Source organism: Petaurus breviceps, unplaced genomic scaffold (genome assembly GCF_028583685.1).
Source record: "Petaurus breviceps papuanus isolate PSGF00001 unplaced genomic scaffold, PetGlider_PUasm1.0 186, whole genome shotgun sequence".
In the NCBI taxonomy this organism is placed as follows: domain Eukaryota; kingdom Metazoa; phylum Chordata; class Mammalia; order Diprotodontia; family Petauridae; genus Petaurus; species Petaurus breviceps.
Genome location: NW_027185798.1, coordinates 22,893,570 through 22,901,121, shown reverse-complemented (window position 1 = coordinate 22,901,121; position 7,552 = coordinate 22,893,570).

Sequence of the window (7,552 nt, the reverse complement as noted above, 5' to 3'; positions counted from 1 at the left end):
CTCCCCTCCTCTCCTCTCCCCCTCTCCAATTTCCTCTCCTCTCCAATCTCCTCTCCTCTCCTCTCCTCTCCAATCTCCTCTCCTCTCCTTCTCCTTCCCTCCCCTCCTCTCCTCTCCCCTCCTCTCCAATCTCCTCTCCTCTCCTTCTCCTTCCCTCCCCTCCTCTCCCCTCCCCTCCCCTTCTCTCCCCTCCTCTCCTCTCCCCCTCTCCAATTTCCTCTCCTCTCCAATCTCCTCTCCTCTCCAATTTCCTCTCCTCTCCTTCTCCTTCCCTCCCCTCCTCTCCCCTCCCCTCCTCTCCTCTCCTTTCCTTCTCCTTCCCTCTGCTCCCCTCCCCTCTCCTTCCCCCCTTCCTCTCCTCTTCTCTACTTTTCCTCTCCTCTTTTTTCTCTTCTTCTCTCCTTTCTTTCTCCTCTCTTCCTCTCCTCTCCTTTTCCTCTCTTCTCTTTTTCCCCTCTCTTCTCTCCTCTCCTCTTGTCTCTTCTTCCCTCTTCTACTCATCTGCTCTGACATTCAAATAAAATCAATGATGCCACTGCTACCGGAAGAGGAATGCCAATTTACTACCCTATTGCTTCACTCACCATCCTTTCACCTTCTAAACCAACCCCACTCCCTTCCCTGGGCCACCAATCTACTATGTGGGTTGTCTCCCAATTAGAATATAAATTCTAATACAGAACTCAAGGGAGTTCCTTAAGGGCAGAAATAGTCCCTCTTTTTCATTTGTATCCTAAGTGCTTAGCACAGTACCTGGCAGATAGAAAGCCCTTAATAAATGATTTTTTAGTTAATTCATTCTTTATTACCAATTTCTGTGTGATTCTTAATATGGAACTCCTTTGGCAACTCCCTGTTATCTCTTTTTAATCTCAATTGTGTCCTTTGGACCCCCAGCCCCATTCCACTTACCTTGGATCTGTAATTGATGGTTATAGAACCTTATTATTATCCGCATTTGTAGGTTGTTTGAATTTTTTAAAAAAACACCTTAATTTGGTCTGTATTAAAAGAAGAAACCCAAATGTTAGCTTGGATCATTTGTCCTGGATAATCAAGACTGGGTAGCTTGAAAATGGACCATTATGCTCATTCTCACTGAATGCAAGCCAAGGATCTTGGTAGGCTTCCAGAGAGGGCTATACACCCAAAAGCCAACCTCATCTAGATGGGGCTGAGTGTGGCTGGTGGGCTTTTGTTTGAATATGGAGAAGAGGGCAGCATGGTCAATTCTGGATATCATTTGAAAAACTACATTGGCTGGTTATTGAACCTTAGAGAACAGCCAAGAAGGACCATTGTGAGGTGTTATTCTAGAGAAAATGTGCTGTCATTACCATAGTGAGAAAGTCCAGGCAGTTAGTGAATGAATAAATGAATGAGTAAATGAGTGAATGAATTTGTCTGTCTGTCTATCTGTTTATCTATCTATCTACTATCTGTCATCTATCTGTCTCTCTGTCTATATCTATTTATCTATCTACTATCTGTCATGTATCTGTCTCTCTGTCTGTCTGTCTGTCTGTCTGTCTATCTATCTGGTATTGGACCTGCTGGTTGACCTGCTCATGCCTCACACAAAAAAGAAAGAATCTAAGTTTCTAACTTGAATATACTGAACATTAGTTATGATCTAATTGAATTGCCTTGAACAGGAAGTCATCATTAACCATAGATATTCTTCGAAAAGAAATGATCCCTTATGGCTTCTTAAGAGCAAGTATTCTGGATAGCAGTCTGTCTAGGGATGAGGGGCATGTAGCCTCATTCTTGACATTTGCTCCATCAAGAAGGTAGCAATACCTTCAGGGAAAACCAAATACCCCTGATGAATCATTGCTCATCAATGCTACTCCTAAACATCCAAGATTCCCCTGGTAGATTCCATCTCATGGAAAACTGGGGATAAATGATTAAGATTGGTTAATAAAATGGAACTGAAGATCCTGGATTCATCCATCAAGTCAAAGACTTAACTAATGAAGCATTGCATGGTATCAGACATCCAAATTCAAGGTGTTCTTCCCTTTTAAGTCATGTGATCTTGGGTAGGGTCCATTCTCTTCTCTCTGCCCTCCCAGTTTATTCCTCTGTAAATTAAAGAAACTAAACTAGGAAAATTCTAAAGTATCTTCCCATTCTAACATTCAGAGTCTTAAATATAAATCATCCTTTGGGGGGGGGGGTCTTTTGTAGTTCTGTTTTTAATTCTATTTTTAAAACACTTACTTAGTACCTACTATGCATGAAGTACCATTAAGACCTCCCTGTTAATATTCCTTTCTAGTATAACATACTCCTGTGTTGTAGCTAAAAAGTACACAGGGCATCACATCCTGCAGATAGAGAACAGTCAGGAAATTGTTAATGGTTGTATAACAAAGTACATTCTGGAGCTCTTTTCTTGAGGCCAGGTCTGTTATATTGACCCCTTGGATTTGTGGCTGTATCTTTTCTCTGTGATTGGCTGGAGCCCTTCCTTACAGTTTTCCCTCCATGTGTTAAGAGGTCAGTGAATAGCACCCTAGTATCTTTTTTTTTAAGCAATTGGAGTTAAGTAACTTGCTCAAGGTTACACAGCCAGTTATATTTTGTGTGGGTGCTAAGTATCTGAGGCCGGAACTGATCCCAGGTCTCTCGACTTCGGGGTCGGCGCTCTTACTGCGCCACCTGGCTGCCCCTACCCTAGTATCTTATAGCCATTAAGCATCAGATTAGTTTTTTTGGTTTTTTTTTAAAGCAATCGAGGTTAAGTAACTTGCTCAAGGTTACATGGCCAGTTATTCCTGGGTGTGGTGCTGAGTATCCGAGGCCAGGATTTGATCCAGGTCATCCCAACACTGGAGCCGGTGCTCTTACTTGCTGAGCCACCTGGCCGCCCCTAAGCAATTGGGGTTAAGTAACTTGCTCAAGGTTACATGGCCAGGTGTTTCTGGGTGGGTGCTGAGTGTCTGAGCCCGGGATTTGATCCAGGTCTTCTCAACACTGGAGCCGGTGCTCTTACTCGCTGTGCTACCTGGCCGCCCCCAGATTAGTTTTTAACAAAGGGATATTTGTTTCAAAGATCTAGCTAGAACAAGCTACAAACATTTTTCTCCCTTGAATTTCTCAGGGGCATACTGTTTCCTACACCATCCTGTTCTGGTTAGATATATAGCATTGGTCCCACCAAGTTCATGCCCAAATGTGACATGACTGCAAGGTAAACCTGCATCTCAGCTCCTCTTGGTCCGGATTCCTGAAATTCACACCCCAAAGTCAATCCTTGCTCCTTGTTAACTGCAAAACCTGAATTCTGGAAAAATTGTTGTTGTTCACCCTTCATTCTCAAACAGGACCCATGACATTATAAGAGTGATGTCTTGACTTGACCATGAAATGGATTTAAGTGAGAAAGAGTTTCAAAAAGTCATCAGTCTGACTCTCTCCTCCGGATTCATTGGAGTTCAGTGGTAAGACAAAAGTCAAGATAATTGGTGATGGCCCAGATTCTGGAACAATAAGACACCAAGGAAGGCTCCACTTTTTTCATATCTCAGGGCATCAATACTGCATTGTCTACAGCCCAGACTATGGAATAATGGGATGCTGAAGAGCCCTTTGCACTTTTTAAACTTGCAAGGTCAAAGTCTCCACTCCCTTTACTATTCACCAAGATTTCCCAATAGCAATGGGGCCAGGAGAAGCTCACAGACCTTTGTGAATGACTCTGAAGTCAGTCAAAGAGGTTTCTCTTCCTCATGTAGTAGCTGAATGGAACCATTTAAGAATATCTACGTATGCTCCACAGTCTGTCTACCCAAGGCATGTCTCTTATGTGATTCTTATCACAATTCCCTTGGAAGCAATTCCTTGGAGTCTTCCATGTGGAGAGCTGCTATCTTCTTCCTGGTGTCCTCTGTGTGGAGATGTGAAATTAAGAGGGCCAAATGGGAATCCTATTTGGCAAACCAGTGCAGCTCTGGGAAGTTTTCCCAATGTGGTGGCCTTTCGTGTGTATCTGAGCATTCTTTGGCACTCTATGCCTCCCTAAAGAGCTTTTCATGTGGGAGGCTGTTGCTGGAAATCTTCAGGCACAAAATCCACCAAAGGGTTTGAATCCTGATGGTAGTATATCATGAAGTCATTGATGGAGGCCTTCTTGGCAACACCTTCAGAGCCCTTCTCCATTCTCTCAGGCATATCTGTATCACTCTGTTAGTAGGAGGTTCCAAGATCGTTATGCAATGTAAGTAGGAACACTTGAGTTAGCAGACAGAACTGGATAGAGAACATGAGGAGTTTGAACAATCCAGGGTCAGAAAAGATAGATAACCTAGGAACCACTAGGCCACTTTTTAAAGAAGATAATGACTGGAAAGAGGATAAGCTGAACCCCTAGCCTATCTTGCCAAAAGACTTGTGCCTGGGGAGTATTATTTGCATGGTTCAAAGTCAAGGTGAAGGTGAAATATCTATTCAGCAATCCAACAACATGCTTCATGCTTCAATGGTTTAAGTATCGACCTCCTATAAGATACTTATATATTACTACGAAATATTTAAGTCTTTGTTAATGTATATTTGTAAGTCTTTTGTTTTAAGCATTTCTTTTGTGTGGGAGAAATAAAGAGCTATCCTTTTTTTAAAAAAAAAAAAGCAATTGGGGTTAAGTAACTTGCTCAAGGTTACATGGCCAGTTATTTCTGGGTGTGGTGCTAAGTATCTGAGCTGGGATTTGATCCCAGGTCATCCCGACTCTGGGGCTGGTGCTCTTACTCACTGTGCTACTTGGCCACCCCAAGAGCTATCCTTTTTGAGGGAAAGGGAGGGGAGGGAAAAATATTAAGGAATGAGAGCTCAGGACCATCACTGAATTATAATTTTGATGCTCAATACATACACTTGACCATTCTCCTTTCAGAGTGGGCCACCATGAGCCAGCAACACTCCATTCTATTATTTTTTTTTAAATTATTGATATATTTGCTTTTATATAATTGGTCCTTCCTCATATATTCTTCCCCTCCTTTAATATCTTTTATAACAAAGACTAAATGATAGAGGGGAAATAAATCAGCAAAACTAATCAATACATCAACCAAATTTGATATTGGATACAATATTTCACATCCATAGTCTGCAAAGAACTGAGGCATGTGTCTTCTCATATCTGTTCTTTGGGGCTAAGCTTGGTCACCATAATTTCACAGCATTCCATTTTTAATGCTTTCCTGTTGTTCATTCTACCTCTGCTTAAAGGGACAGATCTGTCAGAAGCTTCTTCCTGATATGAAGACCCAATTCATTCAATGACTTTAATTGGAACAAGTTTATAGTAGCCCCTCTGTGGCTAGGGCAGGATTTGCCTGAATTTCCTCTTGAAACCTTCTATTAAGACCTTTCCAGCAACATAACCCTAGAAAGTGCTTTCCTAAACAGCACTACATTGTGCCACAAAACTGTATGTAACAGAGTTTTGTGGTTTTATGTACCATGCTAGGTAGGTAGGTCTCAGAATGGACAGAACACTGGATTTGGAATCAAGAAAATCTAAGTGCCAATCTTGCCCCAGTCCCCCAGCTGTGTGACCCTGGTCAAGCCACATAACCCTTTCCAGCCCCAATTTATTCTTCTGTAAAATGGGAATATTAATAGTACCTACCTCACAGGGCTGTTGGAAGATCAAATAACCTTTGCAAATCTTCAAGGACTAGATACTAATTATTGTTATTCTGTTTAGTTTTGTATATGGAAATGCTCATTTTATTTGGCATTTGTTAAGTTTAGAATAAAAATAATAAAAGTTTTAAAAATATTATCTGCACCATTCCTTGTCATTCATACTGCCTCCCCTAAAAAATAACAACAAAACAAAAAATGTCTCCTCCATCCAACCCCACAAACATTGCCATATTTAGCTTAACGACATATTTTAGAAAAACATCTGAGGGTAGAATATCACACCCTCACCCCTCCCTGTAGTAGAAAGCCAACACCCTTCAGTCTAAGAAAAATTGGCTATGGTCCCCACACCTCTGAAGAGCAGCTCCTGCTCAGGAAAACCGGGGAGCAGCGCGCAACCAAAGAACTTTCTAAACAAAGAAATGTTGAGTCAGAAATAAAATCACCCGCTAATTGTGGTTTTCTGGAATGGATGACTGTATAATGTCCTAATCAGAAAGCCAGAATCCCATTTGCATTTAGATAAAGACTTGTTAGAAAAGAGGAGAGCATGAAAGGAGACACGAAGACGAGGTGGCGTCTCCTCCTAAGCCCGGCAGTCACTGACGTGACTGATAATGAAGTGCCGCCAATTAATCTCACCCCCTGCATTAGTGAGACTGTCAATCGCACCAGGATTATACAGCCCAGCTCCAAAGATGACACCTTGGATCTTGGAAATCGCGTCTGAGCCGCAAAATTCTATTTCTGCAGCTGCCATTAGCGGCATTTGAGCGAACCCCCCCCCGCTGGGTCTCCACTGGATGCCTTCTGCCTTGCCCCTCCCCCCCAAATGATCTTGAATTCACTTGGTAGGTACTTTGTATCCAAGGACAGTCTTTATTGTCTCCTCTGATAGAACGTAAACTCCTTGAGGGCAGGGACCTCTCGTCCTCCCATGCCTAGCACAGGGTCTGATGTTTGAGGCAACGGTAATGACACAGGAAATGTTTCGGCAAGTAAGGGAGCAGAAGTTGTCTCTTAAGGCGTAGGCACAGGAGCGGGAAGGAGAAAGAACAGGCTTTGGGGGAGAACTTGGAGCAGTGAATACAAAGGAGAGCTTCAGCATGAGTCCTGCGCTCCAGATACCTGCTGAGAGCTGATGACTCCTCAGCCTCTCCTCTCTCTGTTGGCCCTCAGCCCTCTGTTCATCTGCTCCTTTCACACTCTCAGTTTCTTCTTTCACCTGTTGACCCTGTGTAGAACACAGATTCTGAGTCAGCTAGTTAAGTCCCAGGCAGAGCTGGGGAACCTTTACCCCACTCCTGATGCTGCTCAGATATTGCAGTCCCCACTGCCTCCACCTGACTCTTACAGATTCTCTGTCCTTTTAAGAGCTGGCAGGCATTCTCAAATCCAGACTCAGCCTCAAAGATTTCAGTAAGTCCCCAGATGCTCTCAGGGCTCAGAGGGGATACTTGTTCTTCTGACCTCCATATACCAGGATGTCAGTCACATCTCAAGTTCTGATTATACTTTTCTCTCTTCCGTGTACTCCATGATCCAGCCACAACAGCCTACCCTTCCTGTGTCTTGCCTTGCCTGTCCTTGATGCTTGGAATGCTCTTTCTGTCACTCTGTCCCTGTCTCTGTCTCTCTTTCTCCTCTCTCTCTCTCTCCTCTTTCTCCTCTCTCTCTCTCTCTCTCTCTCTCTCTCTCTCTCTCTCTCTCTCTCTCTCTCTCTCTCTCTCTCTCTCTCTCTCTCTCTCTCTCTCTCTCTCTCTCTCTCTCTCCTTCTCTCTCTCTCTCTTTCTCTCTCTTTCTCTCCTCTCTCTCCCTCTTTCTCCTCTCTCTCTCCTCTTTCTCCTCTTTCTCCTCTCTCTCTCTCTCTCTCTCTCTCTCTCTCTCT